At 45.5% G+C, this 22,518-nt stretch overlaps 1 long non-coding RNA gene and 1 pseudogene across 1 annotated transcript in view; one reads left to right on the top strand and one right to left on the bottom strand.

Annotated features, from left to right (window-relative positions):
• Positions 1-22,518, top strand: part of LOC139054753 (uncharacterized) — a 93,402-nt gene that overhangs the window by 15,659 nt on the left and 55,225 nt on the right. The gene's annotated exons all lie outside the window — the stretch shown is intronic.
• LOC135919959 (uncharacterized) lies at positions 17,391-18,584 on the bottom strand (annotated as a pseudogene).

Genomic DNA, 22,518 nt, shown 5'->3' with positions numbered 1-22,518 from the left:
CCGATGCATCCGTATGTCCGTTCCGTAGTATCCGATGCATGTCTGATGTGGAAGGCGACCTTTTGGTAGCGCCAGATAATAGACTTCAGAAGCTTACGAGGTCTACATTACGAAATCTCAGGGCAAAATGGGGATTGAGATTAAATGATCAACAATGGCACAAAAGAATAAAGCAAGTAGGGAAGTGGAATAAACAAAAATAAATGCCATTGAAGCCAACAATTTTATAAGGTAGCATGTATTCTTTTGTTGCCCTCATGAAAACAAGTTCACTTGTCAAAACGCCAGCTTCAGTGGCATTCTTTTTTATACGAATGTTGATAAGGACGCCTACCTCCGTCACACTGCAGCGTGCGGTTGCACACTTGCACATTGTCTGCGTTCGCCACACATTTGAGGCATTGACAATGGCTCCTGAGAAACGTCCGTTTTCCCATGACCTCAATCACACTGGTGCATTGCTCTGTTGTGTGGTTTTCCGAATAACTAACGATAGAGGTGGTTTATAGATTTTCGTACTGTTATACAGTGCTCTTGCAGCAGCAGTCGACAATACTCTGCTATACATTAGACTTTGCTGACAACGGGCATCAGTCTCCCTTCTGTCTTTCTTTGAGTGCTCTTATCGGTATGATTGAGGCTGAAGTAACTTCGGTGGTTGCTTAACCTCCTCTTGAGACGATAGTTGAGTGCCTAAATGTGTCAACCCAGAATTTCATACGGGTAACATGTGATCGTCATCTCATGCTACACAGCCTCCAGTGGTGGCACTTAGGAGTATGCTTTACAGCAGGGCCGCAAACAACGAAACACTTTTTCTGGTAATGATGATTTCCGTTTTAGTCAGAATTCGTCAGGTAGGGGCGCTATAACCTAAAACTATTACAATATGTTTTTATTCCAATCTCCTGACGTCACATTTACGTAGCCACCAACGCAAGCATAGGGCGGTGACTCGCAGAGTTGTCGGAACAGCCCAATCAAACGCTCTCCTCGTTTATAGGAGGTCACTTTTGTTTGCTTTCAAAGCCAATAACATTGCCTACATTTAGCGTTTTTCTTATCTAATTGCCTGAGCAGAGTTAGGGAGAACGCTCAAGTGGAGAGTGTTTCCACGAGGCCAAGCGAGCGTGCTGAAAGTAGATAACCGGATGAAGAAGGAGGGGCTGGCGTCTGGGATTGGTCCGCTTTCACTTACTTAACTTGGGGTGGCTTGTCTGAAATCGCGACGGCGTGCAACGCAGAGTTAAAAATGCTGCTAATACGGATCCTCAGCAAAAAAGAGTTGGCAGAGCATTACGCACCGAAAGGGCTCGATAACGTTACACAGCCACGCAAAAAGTTTGGTTATACGCAAACAAACCCACGGTTCCCGACAGGTGCAAGCACCAGTGCCTGAGCCATCGGCGCCAGCCATCTTCTATTCCTTTGGAGAAGCGGCAGTGTCCAGCTGTTCAGAAATAGAATCGAATTTGTTCGGCATATTCATGCATCTTTAACGCGCAGATGTCACTTTGACGCGGTGACTTTTCGTTGTTTAGAGACGTCGCGTGAGAGACAGGTGAAGTGGGCGCAACCGAAAAGCTTTCCACCAATAGCAGAGGACTAATGGCGAAAAGCGTCGAATCAGCAATAATTATATTTCTTTTGTTCGGTGTAAACCACCGTAATTAGTGTGGACGCGTCATATCAGATGAGGAGCTGTCCGCGGTTTTCTGACGTCGCGTGACAGACAGGCGTTGAGGGGGCAAGCCAAAAAATTTTTCACTAATCAGGAGGCCTGATTGCAGAATGAGAATAGAAAAAATTGGAATATTTTTACGTTATAGTGCCCCAGATCCCGCAAAAGCTACGTCGTTCGAACATTCCAGTATTCTAGAAAAAGTTTCGTTTTTTGTGGGTTTTGGGACGGCCAAGTTGGCATTTCCCAGTCGTCCTTTTATTACACATGGTACATAAGCAACAGATGGAGTTTGTCATGTGGATTTCGGTGACAGCTTGGGAAGCAGCTGTGTAGCACTGATACAAGGTAATGGAGGCGATCCGTATAAGTCAGCCAGTGGCTTTCATGAGCCTGTTCCCCCCCCCCCCCTGTAATATATATCCTACAATAGTTGTCAGACAGTGATCGCACAGTGTGAAAGAGCAACTTACGTTTCGTGTAACCTGGTGCAATTCTCCCGTTTTAACGTGACACTTCCTCCGTCCTGCTTCAGCTGCTGTCCCTGGCTGCGTCATCGGAGGCCGCTCATTGCAAAATTAGACAGGTTTATGTGGCGCTCAGTCAAACCTAAACCGCAAGTAGCATCTGCATTTTAATTCAGAGCGGCATCATAATCTTCCGCTGCAAGCTCACCAGTCGTAAAGATTTTAAACTAGACTTTGAGTATCAGCGATTATCAGTTAGGGCATATGCATACAGATGTCGACGTTTACATGTGAATTTAGTCAAGATGGTAAAAGTATTCGATAAATCTGCGTGGCTGTGTGTGCAGGGCAGCAATATACTAAAGAACACGGGAACATCGAAGAAACTACAATGACCATGTTCTCCGGCGTGTGTTGGTTAATGTAAGGCGATCTTTGCCTACTTTGACCCACTTTGGCTTGGTGCGGTATTTGTATCGCCCAAAACAATGGCTCCCCCCCTCTAAAAGAAAGACGAACAGTAGTTGCTCCCCAGTGAGAATTGAACCCTGCTTTCCAGAAAAGAGAACGGGTAAATATACTACGCACCACGCTTCATTTTTGTTTCCCGGAGGGGTGGCTGCGTCAGCAGGCGTTGGTATGTTGCGACACCATGGACTCGAGCACATGGGGCTTAGTCATTTGCCGGGAAAACGGGAACCTATAGGTTTAGCTAAGGCTGGGTGCTTCGACCTTTATGGCCACTCGGCGGAGGCAACATAGCCTTTTGGCCTCTGTTTCACGTAGGTGACACCCACGGACTGACCTACCCTAAGGGAAACCGGTAGTTGCCTTTTGTTCTATCTTCCTCGCTAACCTTCATCTTTGTCTCACACTTCCAATCTTTCGTGTATCCTCCTGTCGTTCTTTTACTTCCGATTTCCCTGGAAGCAAGGGTTAACCTCGGTGTATAGTCTATCCAATCTTGGGTACTTTACATCAGGGTAAAGTAGCTACGTACAGTTGACGTCTGCGTTTTCCTAGGTTCTCGTAGCGTTCTCGTTTCCTAGTTTCTCGTAGGGGTGGCTGGCGTAGCTGTCGAAATCAAATAACTTCTGTATGGCTAAGGAGTCGTGCTGCCCGTTTCACGATCGTCCTCTTCTATAAAAAGGACGCGCCGAAGAAAATTTTCGACTGTTAAGTCAGAGCAAAAGAACGTTCCCTCGCTTTCACGTTGTACACAGTCAATATCCTGAGAACAATGTCCGAACTATTTGACCTTCCAGTTTGGCTGAATGCACCCTTATACACTAGGGGCTAGATACGAAGTGTCGAAATTGAGCAGCGGTGACCTCCTCCTTGAGGTGCGGGGCACACAGTAAGCTACCGAACCTCGTAGCACTTGGTAATGTGCTCATAACAGTGACCCCATATCGATGACTTAACGCAAATAAAGGAGTTATCTCGGATGGCGATCTCTGGAGCCTCAGCGAGGAAGAGCTTCTGGAGGGCTGGAAATAACACTGCTGGAGACCAGGTAGAAAGGCAGGTGTCACTTAGTAGTAGTTGGGTCGACGGAGAAATGATAGAACAGTACACGGGCAGGTCAGGTGATCAAGCGTCAGGCACCAAGCGCGTGAACTCTGTCCTCGAACGATGCGTTGAAGATGTGGCCAAAGCACACGCCTGTTTTCTGCGCTGCAGTACATGCATACAAAGTCGGCGAAGTCGTGTTGTCGACAAATTTGACTTCGCCCAACCATCTGCTAGCCGCCTGGTTAGCTCAGATGGTATAGTGGCTGCCCTGTAAAGGCGCTGATCTCGGGTTCGAGTCCCGGACCAGGACGAATTTTTCTCCAGGTCTGAGGCTTTACTTTCGAGGAACCCGTGTGGATTTCCATTCTAGCAATTGCTACGAACGGTGGATGTCTGATTTCACCTTTATTAAATACTTCTCTCTACCTTGCCGGTTTCCGCAGAACTACTACATCATACTTGGACTATGTTTCAATATATGTCCACGCACGCCACACGTGCGAGCTTCGTTGCTGTGGCTGTAGATGGCGCATCGTGTTAAGTGGGAATCAAATCGCGAGAAAGCATTCGAGTGGCATACACGCCGTACACAAGGCGCGATTTGGTAGTTGCCAATATGCTATGTCGATACACACACTCTGAAAAGATTCACGCTTATCCAAGCGTGCGTTTCAATTTTTTAATGCGACAGCGTTAAGGAGCTCGTGTCGCGGAAAAGTCGGTGTCGGCAACCATCGCCCGACACGTGGCGCGCCACTCGCCCCGTGATCGCGTCCACCTTCATGGCGCGTCGCGGCCCGGTTGTCCGTGCCGATTGCGACGTTTGGCTCGCGTAGATCGTTTGAGCGGGCTGTGTGAACGGTGTGCGATAACGCTATGGCGTTCCACTCTTGAAGCGTCCTCCATTTTTTTACATGCTGAATCTAACAGCGGTATTTCTTAACGCTTACCGATCACGCCTCCTGAGAGTGATCAGCAACCCCTCTTCACACTTACCAGACGTGATACGCAGCCGTCTTCCAGCGCTTATTATGGCGTGGCGAACCTCCACGCTTACAGAGGGTTCCTGAGGGGGTGCGGAGATGGAGTAAGGAGCATGCCCCATCCCCCCTCGCACCTTCTATGCATGCGCCGGAAGCAACGAAGAAGCACCGGCCCTTGCAGTCTTGCGCGCTAGGGTCACTTTTCTGAAGCAAGCTTCGCTCTCCAAGCTCTTCGCAGTCCGCTTCTTTAACTTTTGCTACGACGGCAGTCTGTAACCAACCAAGACGCTATGACAGTGGAAGCATGCTGATGAACTAGAAGCTGAGTATGCTGCAGAGAGATTGCGCAAGATGCTCCTGCCGGTGACACTGAAAGTAATGCACTAAGAAGGAGCTTTGCAAAGCCTTGGCACAATTAAACAACGCCAAGGAATGTAAAGCGTAAACAAGCGCCTCGATAACTTGCACAACATGACGAATGCCCTCTCAACCGTGCTCTGCGGCACCGCGCGTTCAAAGATAGCAAGCCTTGTGTTGTATAGAAAGGTCAGGACAAAATTCCCTGCATTAAAATCGTCATGCGACTGCGCTCTTCCTCCGATTGTTAGCCCAAAATACCCGGACGGAGGTTTCTCGCACCGAACTGATTCTCTAAGAAAGAAGAATATTCTAGGAAGCGAAAAAAGTGTGACACACATAATATGATACAATGAATCGTTGAGGAATAAAAACAAAATTTACAGAGCAAAAACGTTATGAGATTACTGAGACAGCGTAAGTGTTTGTATGACTGACTTAAATGCGCGACGCAGTGAAAAAATCATTTAATCTTGTTTGCGCTCATGATATTTCTTTGTTTGTTCTCGGCTTTAGGTTGGTTGCGAAAAATTGGCCATTTACCACCGGACATGTTGCATATCACCTACAATAAAGGCATAGGCACATTACTAGTGCCTTTTCTAGGGATGTGTCATCCCTGATCTCAGTGTATTCCTGTTCACAGCCGCAGATAAGGAGCCTTGTTTCCCCCAAACAGTGCATGGTCTTATAAAGTCCCTTCGCTAGCTGAAAAAAAAAGATTGTCTCAGTACACAATGTATAACCCTTTAGAGGTGAAAACACGCTGCTTTTAGACTAAAGATGGTAACCAAGACGGCTTGCTTTTTCACTGCTTTAACACCTGATTGTACTTTCTCTGACATTTTTTCTACTCACAGTTCTTAAAATGCTGCGGCTTGGAAGTTTTTAGAAGTAGGCGATGGGGTGGTAATCATGGTCAAATTACCGCAGTAATAAGAGCATGCATTGCAAGCCTGGGTCGCAAGCACACTTCTAAAGTGACGTATGAAGTCTAAGAAAATTTCACTATTTTTGATGACGTCAGAAGGAGCTTTTTCAATTTTTGTTCATTTTCAGCAATCCTACTTTCAGACCTTTATTTGCATTGTTGTTTTGTATTTGCAAATACAAAACAACAATGCACAAAACGCATTTAGGTAAGACACATATATAGCTGCAACTGATTTTATTCCATCATGCTCGCCATAAAAATAAAGTTTGAGAATTCAAACACAACAGGCAATGCTTTCGATAAAACGTTTTAATACATAAGCAAACATGAGCTAGAAAAACGTAGTTGCGCTTAATTCCCAACCTAATGGCGGTAGAAATTTTGCGAAAAATGACATTCTACGTGAACTTATCATACATGAACTCTCACTGCGGACATAGACTGGTTTGGAGCTGGAAAGGAAGAGCTGCAATGGGCAAAGTATATTCATATTCATTGAACAGTCATAGTTCCTCTCTTTAAAGGAACAAAATGTGAAATATGCAAAGCTACACTGATGTCACCCCACCTGGCCCGAACGCCCGGGCCCATCCCAGCCCGTTGCCGCACTAGGTCCGACTGAGCAATTGCTGACTTAGGCCTGGCTCGGGTTTGGACCTAGGAGCTTCAGATTCGGGTGGGGTTCGGCTCGGTCCTGGAGAACAGCCGGACATGTTCTTTGCAGCTCTAAAAAAAATAAAGACTATAAGAATGACACGCTTAAGACCGAAGGCTATAATAACTGTATGCTGCATAGATTAGTGCACATTATCGGCGCTCTTCGGCAACGGAGAAAACGGTACAGTACAGTGATCAACCGCGTCAATTGCCACCCTGCTTTTTAATGCGAACGGCATTCTTTGCCTACATCTGGCACTTCTCTATCTATCTATCTATCTATCTATCTATCTATCTATCTATCTATCTATCTATCTATCTATCTATCTATCTATCTATCTATCTATCTATCTATCTATCTATCTATCTATCTATCTATCTATCTATCTATCTATCTATCTATCTATCTATCTATCTATCTATCTATCTATCTATCTATCTATCTATCTATCTATCTATCTATCTATCTATCTATCTATCTATCTATCTATATATCTATCTATCTATCTATCTATCTATCTATCTATCTATCTATCTATCTATCTATCTATCTATCTATCTATCTATCTATCTATCTATCTATCTATCTATCTATCTATCTATCTATCTATCTATCTATCTATCTATCTATCTATCTATCTATCTATCTATCTATCTATCTATCTATCTATCTATCTATCTATCTATCTATCTATCTATCTTACGCTATGTGACCCAGTTGCTGTTTACTAACTCGAGACACTAAGCATGTCCTTGGGGTTATAGCAGCTCCATCATCCTCATACAGTCATGATGATTCCGCTTTAATCATCTAGTTCTCGTAACTGTCATACCACCGTCAACATTTCACAAACGTCATCAAATTGTCGTCATAGGCTCGTCGTCATACCATCTTCGCAGTTCCACTGACATCACTCCATCGTCATTATACTGTCATAAATCAATCGTGATTATCCCGCGGTTATCAGACCATCGTCGTCATTACATCGCCGACATATGGTCATCGCCACGCATTTGTTGTAGTACCGTAGTCGTGATGCCGCCGCAGTAGTACCATCGTCATCATCACCTTCTCGTCATAATTTCTGCGTTCTGCCATTTTTGTCTTACAGTTGTCTTCACACTGTCATCATTGTACACTTATAATTTCATTGTTGCCAGGCCAACGTTGTCACGCTGTTCTCGCACCGTCGCCATCATTGCAGAAATGTCATTCAATTGTTGCCATGCTGTCGTCGACGTCATACCGCCTTCGTCGATCCATCAACATGATTTTTCCTTAATTCCGTTACAGTTGTACAATCGTCAATCAATGGTGGATATACCACCGTCGTCGTGACACTATAGTTGCGTCGTGGTCATTCATCATAATCACTTCAGAAACGTCCCATCGCCGTCATGCCATCGTCGTTATAATTATTTGTCATTCTTCTGACATCATTATTTCTTCGTAAGTCTAACGTCGTGATTTCATGCGATGTCTGCGTGCGGTCCTCGTCCTACCGTTGCGAGATAAACTTGGCGAGTGATAGTAGTAACAAAGTGGGCCAATAACATTTACAGCGTATGTCGCATATAGCCGAACCCCTCGAAATCTCGGGAGGATAAATACAGATTCTAATTAAAGGTATCAGTCAATGCGGTGAGTCGCTGCGGCCTCAACTCGACAGTCATCTTAAGGTGGATTCTGCCTGAATTCTTTTCTCTTCGAAGCTCTAAAAAGCTCTTGTCAACATTGTTCCCATGTTATTAAGGCTTTGAATTCCTAGAGGTTGTCATGTTCAGGCGTTAGACGGACGACCCGATGTTCGATGGTCGTAGCGCTGTGAGTTTGACAACGACCCCGCCTATCCACAAGGGGAAGCGCAGTGGGTAAGTTGGGAGTGGAAGCGAAACGCAAACATCAAGAGCTGCTAGACATCACCGAGTTGACTCGAAATTATGAATAGTTCTGAAGATATTTGCATTGAAATTGCCTTAAAGAGAGTGAAAACTATTTGATTGGTGCAGATTCGCTGCAACATGTTCACTAGATAGTCTTCAGGTAACCAACCAATCGTTCATATTGCGACCACAAGATGAATCAATGGTGAAAGGAGTTTCAATACAGTAGGTTTCATTTTCCAAAGCGCAAGACGTGCCTAAAGGCAGAGTGGTCTGCAATATTTTATTGCTGCACAAAATAAAAACGTCAGCACGTTACACTCCTGCATTAAGTGAAGGGGGAGGCCTGCTGCCTATTTGGTGATGCGCAGTGTAGCATCGTCGTGTTGCTGCTTTCGCGGTCTGCGCCTTCGTGCGCTCGTATAGCGAGTCATACTCGTGCCAGTGACATTTCTCGTTGACTTTATGTTGCATCCCCTCAGCAGGTGATTGAAATGTATGCTGTTCTGTGTAATGTATGGGTAATTTCAATTATTGTATGCGCTGTTCGCTTCACTTTGCTGAGCGCTTGTAGCCTGAGCCTCGGGGGGCATGAACCATTGCATTTTTTGCTTGCTTGCGGGGATATGAGCCATTGAGAAGGTCACGCGTTTTTTTTTTACCACTCGACTAAACGCCGCGCTTCTATTTATTTATTTATTTATTTATTTCATACAAACTGCTAGCCCCCATTTGGAGGCTGTTGCAGGACATGGGAAAATACATTGCACCAAAATAAGAATGACAAACTTATAGACTTGCTAATATTGAAGTTTACAAGAAGACGTAGCTGAACAATACAATAAAGGGTGTGACCTTCCTGAGTCAACCCTTAAAGGTTAATGAGCAGAAATACAGAAGCATAGGATAAACACTAAAAAAGTACATCAAACCAATTAGACACAAAATGCGGCGTCTGCAGGCGATACTGGTAAATCAAGATGCGTACTCATAGACATATTTTTCCAGCATAGGAAGGAAATCGTCAGGTGAACAAATTATACTATCACTAGGCAATGAATTCCAGTCTCTGATTGTGTGGGGAACGAAAGAATACCTGAATGTGCCTGTGTGGAACCTCTATTCAATTAAATGTTTATGATGTTTAGTACTAGTGTTTCACTGTTCAGTGAAAGATACATATGTACCACTGTTTAATTTGTAGCTTCCGTTAAGGAGGTGGAACAGAAACTGGAGGCGTAAGCATTTCGCACGCTTGTAAATAGTCGGGAGGCAAGCTTTATCCAGGAGTTCTGTCGGAGAATCAATACGGTTGTACCTATTATAAATGAATCTGATGGCTTTTCTCTGTATTGCTTCTAGGCGTTTTTTGCTTCTAGGTAATACCATATTCTAGTATAGGACGAACGAATGAGGTGTAGGCTAGCATCTTAGTGTCTGGTGAGGCAGATTTTAAAGAGCGTTTAAGTAAACAAAGTGTTGTAAATGCCTTAGAATATATGTATGACACATGTTTGTCCCATTTCATATCGGATGACAGGACTATGCCCAAATATTTATAATTATCGAATATCTATAACTTTTGCTGTTCGATCGTGTAGGTGAATTCTAGTGGGGTTCTTTTTCGGCTTACTCTCATAAAAACAGTCTTGTCTAAATTAATCTTCACTTGGCATGCCTGACACCAATTTGCTTCTTGCGCAAGCTCGTGATTTAGTGTTACTTGAACATTATGGTTCCTAATCTCCCTATATATAATCCAATCATCTGCAAACATGCGCATCGTTGATTTCATGTTATCTGCCATGTCATCAATGTATAGTAAAAAGAGAATTGGTGCTAAGACTGTTCCTTGTGGTACTCCGGATTGCACCTCTACCCAATCAGATTGCTGACTTTCGATTTCTACGTACTGTTGTCGACCAGCAAGATAAGCTTTTATCCAGTTTATTATGCCGCCAGATCCGAGAATGTGTTGTAGTTTGTCCAGGAGATAAGGATGGGATACCCGGTCGAAGGCCTTCGATAGTTCTACAAATATTATGTCAATCTGACCACGGTTATCAATTGTTAGAGCGAGATCATGCACAGTTTGTGTCAGTTGCGTCACAGTAGACAGTCCTTTTCGGAAACCATGTTGGTTGTTGCTAAGAAAGTTATTATCTACCGCGAAGGTTACGATGTGTTTATTATGATGTGTTCGAGACTTTTGCAAGAAGTGCAAGTTAGCGAGATCGGTCCATAATTTGATGGGCTTGTTGCGCCACCTGATTTCAGAATCGGGACAATCTTTGCTATTTCCCAGTCTTTGAGAACGCCAGACGATTCTAGAGATTTTTAAAGATACATAAGATGTATTTAGAGACCCGTTCTGCGTATCTATTGAGAAAAGTATTTGGAATTCCATCTTGGCCGCAAGATTATTTAATATCGATGTTAAGCAGCAGTGAAAGTATACCTGATTCCGTTATCTCTATGTCACCAAGTATGTCACCGATTCCCCTCTGCTGATGGTTTAAATCGTTTAATTTAAACGCTGATGGTTTAAAGTTGAATTTCTTAAGTTGTATGCGGGATTCCAATAAATGCATGCACTTTACTCTTCAATTTGATGACTGCTTGTGGCCTCTGCATTACGAGAGGTTCAACCAATGTATTTTTGCTTGCTTAAGGGGGGTATAACCCATTGCTGGTGATGATAGTTTTTGTACCATTGGACCGGACGACGCGTTTTTTTATCAGGGCCGCCTGATGTGCAGCGGTCACTGATGTGCCGGTCTGAAGTGCCTGTTCGTGATCACTTTAATGGAAGAACAAAATTACGATAAATTTTTTACAATTTTTAAGGGTACTTCAGTAAAGTGGAAGCAAATAAATTCTGGAAATTTCATTAAGAACTTTTTTGTGCCATATAGGCATAGAGCAACTCACTAGTGCTTTTCATTACATTTCTTGATTATGTTTCAAGCAGGCTGAATATTCTACCGGAGTTTGTCTCACAATTAGTCCAACTAATTTAATTTAGACTTTAAATTGCCCTTGTTAGATAAATACTTAAGGCCTGCCCAGATGCTGCAAAAGTTCTCAACATTGATCAGAGGATGGGGAAAAAGAAGGCAGAACACAGAAAATGTATTGTCTCAGTAATTTTAATGCTATTTTCACGCTTTAAGTTTCTCAACCTTTGCTTTGCAGCCCTTACATGTTCTTCTACCACTGGATCGGTTCCCTGCTAATTTACATGAATGAACCCACAGATAATATTCCACTCTGATAGGGAAAGAACATGCTTTGCCTACGCTGTACATGCACTGTACTAGAACGAAAGTTAGACAGAGTACAAATTTGCATATATTTCGAAAGAAGGATGCCTAAATTGTTTATTGAAAATTGACACCTTTATTATGAAGCTGAATAAATCAACGAACATTGCATTTTCTATGCGAAAATATGGTTGCACATGAGCGCTATCCTTGCGGATCACCAACTTCTGTTCAATGAAACAACTTCTAGTGGCCGTGTATTATGATATTCCTGAAAGCCAACACAACAGCATATTTAAATTTATTTTCGCCTCAAATTTATTTTCTGGAGTTCAACCACTGTACATCCCAATAACTATGTGAGATTAAAAAAAAGCGAGATGAAACGGGTGGTTGCGTGTACAGGAGTGTTCACCTATGCCTTTGCTATAGTATTTTGCCACAAAACTATTAAAAATTGTTGTACGACCTTTCTTATCACACTTTCAAGCAGGAGCATGGTGATCAACGGAGAGGAGTTTCTATATCTTTCTGTCGAAATGTAAGTAGGCGTTGTGTCACTCCAGCTGGCTGTTGGCAGCCTGATCCCTCCCTATTTTCCTAACAGACCTTTGTATATGTGGGTTTTCTTACCAAACATCAAGATAATATACTGCCCGTGTTCGGCTAGTAATGAAATGAAATTAAATGTTTCTTAAGCATAGCTAAAATAGCCAGCAAGAGGGGATGCAGGGCAAGAAGCTGCTTTGATGCAGCTTGAAGACCGCCCGGCACCCGTTGAGCACATCGCAGTTTCTTCACAGTAACCGAGAACTCGACCCAGCTTCCTAGAGGCTCAAGGGCTAATGGCGAAGAGAACCGGGCAGATCCAGGTCACGCCCGCCGCAATCATTCAGGCCCGAGTCTAATACAAGCCAGGCTTAAAAACAGCGTGTTGGGCTCAGGCCGCAAAAGCAGCTCGTGCAGTGCTCTACTTTGGATAGTCGGATGAGCAGATTCTCACATTATTCTAAAAGATTGAGTAAAACAGCTTAAGGCATAGCCTACATCTTTGCTCAAACAAATGAATCCAGTCAAGTTATTTTTACAACGAAGCTGTATATGGCTAGCCAATTCGTCCGTCCGTCCGTCCATGTGTCGCCTGTACGCCGAAAAGTCTTTCGGTGCAACCCCTGCGCATGCGCAAAAGAAAGTCGCACTGGTCGCTCTAAATATTATCATCTTCCTTTTATGTATAAAGTGCGTTGCCTTTTCCGCGTGATGTTATCAGTCGCGGCAGTCGTTCCAGATTTATATTGTTATCAACCACGTTATCCCGTATGACTCTCATGGCCACACAAAAAAATAAATAAATAAACGTTGTATGGTGGCGCTCCTTCGCTCCCACTGACAGGTCGAAAAGCAACATAAAACGCAGTTGTGCACTCACCAATGGTCGAATTTAACGTCGACTGAGTGCATCCCGACGGCAACTACATTGTATCCTTCCTGTTGGAGCGGCTTGCAATTGAGTGCTACATGGGCGTCAATGTGCCGATCACGCGTTACCAGTCGTGTATAGATTTAACCTTTGGAAAGAACTCGTATAGCACAACAGTACGATCGATCGCCTTGGAACGCAACGACTACACAGCTGTAGTCACTGTGGTAACGAATGAGACCAAAAAAAGACGCTAAAAACCATGAAGTTACGTGTATGTGTCTTTATTCAACCAATATTGTCAACAATTTATTATGCGAAGCATATTACGAGAGCTCAACCCAGCTCCTCAGGCGCGGCGGTGTCGCCTTGAATACCACGTGACACCGTGATGTCACGACAGAGGAGAAGTGGCTTTGGCTCAACTCTTACAAGATGGGCTGGGTGGGAATCGAACCAGGGTCTCCGGAGTGTGAGACGGAGACGCTACCACTGAGCCACCAGTTTTTTTTTTGTCTTTATTACCGACATGGCAACAAGGATACAAAACAAGACATTTTAACAATAGACAACGGTCACGACAACATCTCTGCCATTGGTTGGCAGTCACAGGGCTAAAATCGCTTAAAATTCGCTAGCTCAGTCATCACACTGAGCCATGTTGGTTTTTCTTTTTGCAAATTATATATTTCCTTAATATGACAAATGCTTTCAATGAAGTATTCTCTAACAGGCCGGGCATTTACTTCGGCATGTCTCACGGCCATTCTAGTTTTCCATAAGCTATGTAAGGACACCAGCATGAACATGTCATAGAGTACTTTGTCTTCATTTAGAGTAGGCAAGAAACGAATCCCATATGGTGTAATCGGCAAGTCCTTGTTTAGTGTTCTCTGTAATATGTCCCAATGGAACACAGCATCCCAGCAGTCTAGAAAAATGTGTTCTATTGTTTCGGGTTTCCGGCATAGTAAACAGTTGACGCTCCAAGGCACGGAAAGACCTTTTTCATCTAGCCACGGTTTCACAGGTAAAGTATTGGTGTGGAGCTGGAAAAAGAAGGACTTTACCGATGGGCGTACTGGCATTCGTTTTACTCTTTTTAGTACGTCCTTTTCAGGTCCAATGCAGAACATCGAGCGATACAATGGCACCGGCAACATTGTGTCTACCAGGTCCTTATATAAGCGCTTTCGTGGTACCCTACTTAGGTATTCCATGGAGAACCGAACCTTTAACAGCTGAAACGCCAAGACTACCTCTTTTAGGAAACCACGCGCTCTGCCTTGACTGCACCGATGTGACGATACAATAAACTCAGGTATAGCTTCGCTCAGCCTTGTCTGAAACATAGTTAATAAAAATGGGTCATTTTGGTCCCGTAAGAAAACAAACCGCGACACAATCTGCCTAATGAACAAATGTGCCAGACCTAATCCTCCATTTTTAACCGAACGAAAGAGATTAGTGCGACTGGTGCGCTCCCAGCTTGAACCCCATACAAACACTGCGAGTACTCTGTGTAAACGTTGTATGTTAGCCCTTGACATGCACAACGCTTGGAGCACGTAAAAAATTTTGGCAACGGCAAACAGGTTGCACACTGTCGCACGAGCAAACATAGAGAAATTGCGGCCTCCCCATTTAAGTGTACCTTCACGAACCCTTTCAGTTTCGGCATTCCAGTAATCAACGGCGTCACGGTAGTGCTCAAGCGGCACCCCCAGGTACTTTGCCGGCGTGACTGTCCAGCGGATATTTGCAAACGTACTCGGATGGTCTTCACAGTTGCCGATCCATACCCCTAGGGATTTATCAAAGTTGATAGCACTGCCTGTCATTCTGCAGTATGATAAAGCCTCTGCGACCGCGATTTCGATGCTTTCTTTATCCCGACAAAACAACGCGATGTCATCCGCGTATGCCAGCACTTTCACCTCCGCGGACTGCACTCTGAAACCCGATATTCTATTGTCATTCTTGATTTTCCTACAAAGCGGCTCTAGGTAAATTGCGAATAAAAGAGGCGACAAACCACACCCCTGGCGCACAGATGACCGGACACTAAAGGATTTGGTAACCTCCTTGTTTATAATCAGGCTGGCGGTACAGTCTTGATAGCACATCTTTACCCCATCCAATATCAAATCCCCTACCTTTATGTGTTCTAGAATAGTTAAAGAATTTTATGGACCACACGGTCGAAAGCCTTCTGCATATCTAACTGTAACATAGCACAGTGTTCACCTAGGTCATTACAGTATTCTAAGATGCTTCTGGCAATATGAATGTTTGTGTAGATAGACCTTCCTTTAATGCCGCATGTTTGATGCGACCCTACTATTCTGGTCACCACTCCCTGTAATCGCTTTCCCAGCACTCTTGTAAATATCTTATAGTCTACATTCATTAGTGATATCGGCCGGTAAGCGTCAACAGCTAACAATTTTTCTGGGTCCTCTGATTTCGGTATCAGGACTACGTGCGATGTCCGAAAAGAAGGGGGAACCTGTTTCTGCGCATAGGCCTCCTTAAACAACCGTAACAGGATCTCACTGACATCACTTTTGAAGGCTTTATAAAAGGCCGCTCCGAGTCCATCAGGTCCCGGAGACTTGCCTACAACTAAATCATCTATGGCTCCTTCCACTTCGGTGATGCTCAGAGGCCACTCCAGACGCTTTCGAATGTCTTCCTCTAATTGCGGCATGTTTGACAAAAAGTCCGTCTTGAATTCTTCTGTGACGTGTTTAACAGTCCCGAATAATTTGCTATAATAATCAAGAAACGCCTCTTCAATTTTCTGAGGTTGGCTCGTGATCTCGTTCTCGTATTGAATCAGTCTGATTTCATTTCGCCTCGCGTATGCCTTTTCGTCAGATAAGGCTCGTTTAGTCGGTGTCTCACCTAGCCAAGCCCTTTCAGCTCGTGCCCTTATAACTGCTCCTTTGAACTTCTCTTCTTCGATAAGCTCAAGCTGGCTTTTCAGATCTCTTATCTCCTTTGTTCGGCTCCCGGGTCTCTCGCTTTCCACGATGTACAAAAAGTCAAGCTCACGTTGCATTTCATTTTCTTTTTTCCTTTTAATAAATTTCTCTTTACTGGATACTTCTATAGCACTGATCTTGACTCCTTGTTTAAAGTTCTCCCATAAGTCTAGCACGTTGCCATCTTCGGCTTCGATCAAATTATCTAACTTTTGCTTCACGCTTTCGCAAAAGGATTCGTTCATTAACAGCCCATCGTTGAACTTCCACAACTTCCAGTTAAACTTCGATTTTCTTTTTGTGGTACCTACACTAAAAGTTACAAGGCTGTGATCGCTGAACGAGACGTGTTTCACACTATAGCTGCCACACATCGGAACAAGCTCCAGTGCGACATACCCTCTATCTAGCCTTGCGTGACTTTGCCCTTGAAAATGCGTGAATGCAGGCGTGCCGGTAGTACACAGGAAATTACCGACGTCATCCAGATTAGATTCTTGAACTAGTGTGTTTAAAAGTAAAGCACTTTTGTCACGCACTGGGAGGTTTTTCACTCGATCGGCCGCGTAACATACACAATTAAAATCTCCTAGCAATACGACTTTCCTGTCACACTGTAAATGCTGATTTACTGTTTCAAAGAAAGGCACACGCTCACTTTCAGTGTTTGGGGCGTAGACAAATATCACGCGCCAACCTACATTCAGAAAGGAAAAATCCACAAAAACCAGTCTTCCACTTTCACAAGAAAAGACCCCTTCTTCTCTAATTCCCAGGTTGTTTCTAATGAAGATAGCGCACCCCGCGGAAGTCCCAACAGCATGTGATACACAAACATTGTATCTATTGCGAAACTGCAGCACCATGCGATCCGTCTGTTCCTCAGTTTCTATCTTTGTCTCCTGCACCGCTGCTATATCAACATCTGTTTCTAAAAAAAGCCGGCTAAGCTGGTATTGCCGCTTTTTGGAACAAAGACCACGGACATTTATAGTAGCAAAACAAAGTGCAGTGTTTTGAGCCATTATTATGTTTTTTGAAGGACAAACGAACCGCATGGTACCCACCTCATGCATCTGTGGCCAAAGCTGCTTTCGCCTTTTGCACAAACCTTCCGCAGCTGCCATAGCAGCCTTAGGAAGGCACAGTTGATGTCCCTGTCACGGCATTCCATCGTCCCTTGAGTTTGGCTTGGTCACTGCGTAGACTAGAAGAGACGCCGCGAAGCACACGCTCTCGCGGCTACGTCGGCGGCGTCTCCGCCAACCTCCGGTCCGGAGGTATGTTCGGACGCGCCCTCAGCGTTGACCGCCGAATGCTCGCCGCCTTTGGCGGTGGTCCTTCCGAGATCCTTGCAGCCAGGGCCTCATGCTCGTCCAGCGTAGCGTCGTGGCCGCGCTTGGAGACTGAGGCTCCGCTTGTTCCCTCGCTTACTTCCATGACTGCTGGCTCCTCAGGTGACTTCGACGGCGTTGAGGCATCCTGCACTTTCACGACGCCGGTGGCGTCGCCAGCTGCGTCGGTCAGCTTTGGGCTTTCCTTGTTAACACTCGCGTCTTGGGGCATGTCGGGCGGGGTTAACGTTGCCGCATCAAGTTCCTCGAGCTTCGACGTTGCTTCGCTTGCGGCTTCTTCAGCGTCAGCCTCGTCCATGACGAGTTCCGCAGTGTCTTCTCCACCAACCGGCCCTGCAACACTTGCCTACGTCTTCACGCACTGAGATTCTTCGTGTCCAAAACGACGGCAGTGCGTGCAGCGAGGAACTCGGCATTCTCGTCTGATATGGCCCTTACTGTGACACCGCAGGCACAGTGGCGCTCTACCGGGAGCGACTAGAAGGGCCATGTCACCGGCTACGCGAAGCTGGTGTGGAAGGTCATCAACCTTAATGCCGTTATGGAGCTTGAGGCGCACGAGGCGTGTTGTCGACCCCTTGTCTTGGATACCTTGAACTCTCCACTTTTCCTTCGAGACCTCGGTCACCTTTCCGAACGGAGCAAGCGCTACACGCACATCATCGTCAGCCACATTGAAAAGAAGCCAGTGAAGCTTCAGACGCACGTCCTGTTTAGCCGGATCAATAACCAAACAACGTTGGCCCTTCACCTTCATTTCGCCGCATGCCAAAGCTTTCTTTATCCCTTCCGTGCTCTTGAAAGTCACAGCCCATACGTGGCTCATCTGATATGCCCCCAACGCTACCACTTCAGGGAGCAAACCAAGACCCGCCAACGTGTCCCGGAAATGTTCGACTCGGTAAGGCCTCGACCGGACATCCGCGTGCAAAAATAAAGTATTCAAAACACTACGACCTGATGGCAGAGTAGGCAAAACCACTTCGTATCCCTCGGTATCCATTCCGTCGATCCTGTCACCGCGGCCGCTGTTAGCCGCAACCACCGCTCCTTGGGAGCCCATGAAACGCACGTCCTTCCACTTCAGTAGCCAAGACGCGTCTCCATACTGAGCCACGAGTACGATGCTTCAAAGTGGTACGAAAGCGCCTCTAGTGAATGCGGTGTTGCCTTAGAAACGAGCTGTTTCTAAGGCTCAGGCGTGCGTCGCTTGCTCAGGCGCACATTTCGTTGCCGCGCCGAACGCTGCGTTGCTCGACGCTCACCGCGGCCAATGCGGGGCGTCCAAGGCGAAGCAGAGTAACGCATGAGTTGTTTCTTCGTCTAGCCGAACCAAATATAGCCAAGCAACAGCAGGTCACCAAGCTAAACAGTGGTTCAACAACTAAAATAAAGGCTAGTAATCTTCGCATCCTGGGCTTACCCTTACCTAAGCCACAGCCATTTTTTTATTTATTTCCCCAAAGGTATCTTGTTGAGACATTACAAAATGGAGTCGGTAGTTAATGGCAAATAAAGATATTACAAGTTACAATGGGATATTTTCGAGGAGCCGCTTGAATGCAAGTGGTTCGATGATAATGTCAACTTCGGTGGTCAGGCTATTCCAGTCTCGCGCCGTAGCGGGCGACGTTGCATCCCTCCTCTTGCAACGCTTCGTACATCGCCATGGTGTGGCCCGGGAATTTCTAAATGATAGAGGACGTGCCTACCTTTCTGAGGTATTTAACGCGCTCCTTATTGCATGGCACACTCTCCATCTCACCACTACTCTCCATCACCCGCAGCCTAATAGCATGACTGAGCAATGCAATCCCATTTTGGTTGGCATGCTATCCATGTGCATTGCGTCCGACCGCAAGAAATCGCCTTATTTTACCCTAGGTGACCTACGCCTACAACACCGCCTCACATGCCATGACGAGGTTTTCCACATTTTTCTTCATACATGGCCGTGAACTTTCCTGCACACTCGACACGATTCTCCCTTAGCGACGTTACCCATCCAAGTGCACTCCTCTATCTGAAGTTTCCAGATACACCAATGAATGCCGCTAGCTCGCCTGCTGTTATGCAGCTGAAGACCAATAACAGCAAAAGTTAAGTCATGATGATGACCAACTCACCTGTGCATAAGACCCAGGCTATTTAGTCTGGATCTGGATACCTCCATCCGCTTCAGGTTTTTAAGCATGACATGCCTTGAGCTCCCATTGTCGGCGACCTTCAAGTGACGGGCCAAAAGCGAGAGTCGTTATCCGCTTACTCAAGGCGAGAACAGAGAGAGAACATCGGGGCTTCGTTACAAAAACTAATCGAGATCATCCGGGCAGGTAGCCAAAACTTAAGAAAATGTGGTCTCTCTCTCCTAACTTTTTCTACAGGACCGCATTTCATACGCTAGTTACTCCCCGAACAGTGCGTGTGTGCGTGTGCGCGCGTGTGTGAGTGTGTGTGTGTGTGTGTGTGTGCGTGTGCGTGTGTGTGTGTGTGTGTGTGTGCGCATGTGCGTGTGTGTGTGTGTGTTTGTGTGTGTGTGCGTGCGCGCGCGCGCGCGCGTGTGTGTGTGTGTGTGTGTGTGTGTGTGTGTGTGTGTGTGTGTGTGTGTGTGTGTGTGTGTGTAACCGTTTTCGCGTCTACGGGCGTCACATATAGCGAATGGTCGAATGTTTAGCCCATCGGGCAGCTGTGCTGAGGAAACAGGGTTGGAAAGCGACCATCGGATCGGACCAGATTGGGTCACTGAGTATATGCAAATGTGTACATGCGTGCCTCTCTTCAACGAACCCCTTTCACATCGACTTGGTGCACTGGGTCTGTCCACTCGATCTATGCTGCTCTCCAACGAACCTCTTTGATGCCGTCTTGGGTCGTTAGGCATGTGCCAATAGGTGTGTGCAGCTTCAGGACGATGAATCTGCCCCTTAAGTTTATGCGATGCTTAGCGGAATCGACCCCACCTTACAAGGTTTCCTCATAGACAGCAACCCGACGAGTTAGCGGGTTCCACCAGAAATCATCAGGGTTTGTGCACCTTTTCAATGACCGTCCTTGACGCCAACGCTTTAGCGAGTTGCGCCATGAATTCACTGGGTATTTGTCACAGCCCAATAAACATCTCGTGAACTAGTGTCACTGAGTATATTCCACAGAGGGTGCAGTAAAGAAGGGAACAGTTCTCGGTGTTCGCAGGCATCTCGCACCCCGCTTCTCGTCTTGCAGCGAACAGGCGGACTTCTCTGTAGTGCCTTGGATGGTGCAGTGTGGCCAGAAGCGCTAGAGTGGAGCTTGGTTGCCGCATTACGCATTTCCCAACGCTCGCACACACTGGCGCGCCATTCATTTGGGAGGCCATGAGCAGGCTTTGTGGTTGTGGCGCTAGATGGTGCCGTGTGTTCGTAGGGAAGCACGACAGAGAAATCGTGCTGCTGTACAGGCTTTTTTGTAACTTCTCTCAACGGTCACAATATAGTGCGTCGCTATGTTTATGCAATGCTGAACGCATTACCGTCGACTGTCATTGTAAAATGAATTCTGCCACAATGTTTTACGATGAATAGGAGAATCTTACATCGCAAGGATCATGGCATGAGCACTTCTAGTTATTCATGAATACCTTGCAAGCAGATCACCCGAAAGCAACACTAGCCTTAAACGTAGACATTTTGCTTGAAAATGAAGCCGCCGAATGTGTAATCTGTGTGCAAGAGGATGTGATTTATGAAAGTACAGGTGCGTTGCTATCTTGCACCGCATTTCTTTGCGAAAAGATGATCTGATAAGTTGCTTTGGAGGAATACAAGAAACGTTTCGTTTGGTTGAACAAAGTTGACAAGAAAGTGACAAGGTTGCTTTAATTTTATGAACCATATTACATAAAACAGAAGATACTCATCTGCAACGCTACACTTTAGAGTTGATCTAAAAATATAACCTTGCACACATGTTCAGTTTCGCTACGAAAGCGTCTCACATGGTACAACGATCGTTTTGCACTGCAATGGAACACCGCCTCCGTCGTTGCAGCCGCTCGGTGAGGATTGGTCTTGCTCTGGAACAATGTTGCTATGGTGTCTTTTGGAGATAGAAGATGGGAGGTTTTAGTTCACGTGAAGCCTCAACCTTGAACACGTGGCTCTGAATAGGGAGGTCAACAGTCGGGCCTCTGCGTGGTTTCTTAGGAGGAGCACGCTGCGGTTGGAGACTACAGGAATCCTTGCCCATCGACTAGTGGTTCTGACCGGACAGCACAACACGACAACCTATTGTGTTGAAACATATGCATATGAAACCCAACTGGTTGGTCGTCCAGCCGTGGCTTCCGTGAAAGAGGCCGTCGAGGCATGAGACCACGCGAAGCCTTGAGCTTCGGTTAGTAGCCTTCACCAGGCACTCAGGACTCCGCCCGATTGTGTTTCTGGCGGTAAGCTTCCGTCCCCGTCCACGTCGCCCGAAAACCTCCCTTTACACCGCCTGTCTCCTCGCACCACGATAGAGGGTCCTGATTCGTCGACCTGTTCTCTTCTTCTCCCTTCCCACCTCTTGCCGCAGTCCCGCATAGTCTTCGTCCATGGAGGAAATTGTCTTGTCTTGTCTTGTGTCCCAGACATTGGCGCATACCCACTATGGGGGATTGGCCAAGAAGCAGGCGGGTTTTCGTATGCTTAGTAGTAAAGCTAAACTAGATTTAAATTGTGGAGCATGAGACTAGAACTGTAATTTAGACGTATGATGAAAATATTGTGAAGCATTTTGATAAAATAAGTTAACGTAAATAAATGAAATAATAGAAAATATCGATAATTTAAGAAAGTCAGCAAGGTACTCTTTTTGTATCTCTAACAAAATTGTAAATTGCAAGAAAAGCGTCCTTGTGGCTTGATCCCAGTGAGGTTGCACCAAAAGAAAGAATCGTTGGTAAGGTTAGCGATAGCCCAAGTTTGGTGAATGAGTGTACTAATAATTTTCTTTGTCTTATAAAGCGGCGGCAGGAGAGAAAATAATGTTCGATAGTT

This window comes from Dermacentor albipictus, chromosome 1 (genome assembly GCF_038994185.2).
Source record: "Dermacentor albipictus isolate Rhodes 1998 colony chromosome 1, USDA_Dalb.pri_finalv2, whole genome shotgun sequence".
Classification (NCBI taxonomy): Eukaryota; Metazoa; Arthropoda; class Arachnida; order Ixodida; family Ixodidae; genus Dermacentor; species Dermacentor albipictus.
Note: the sequence above shows the minus strand (reverse complement) of the source record. Positions and strands in the feature narration are given on the sequence as shown.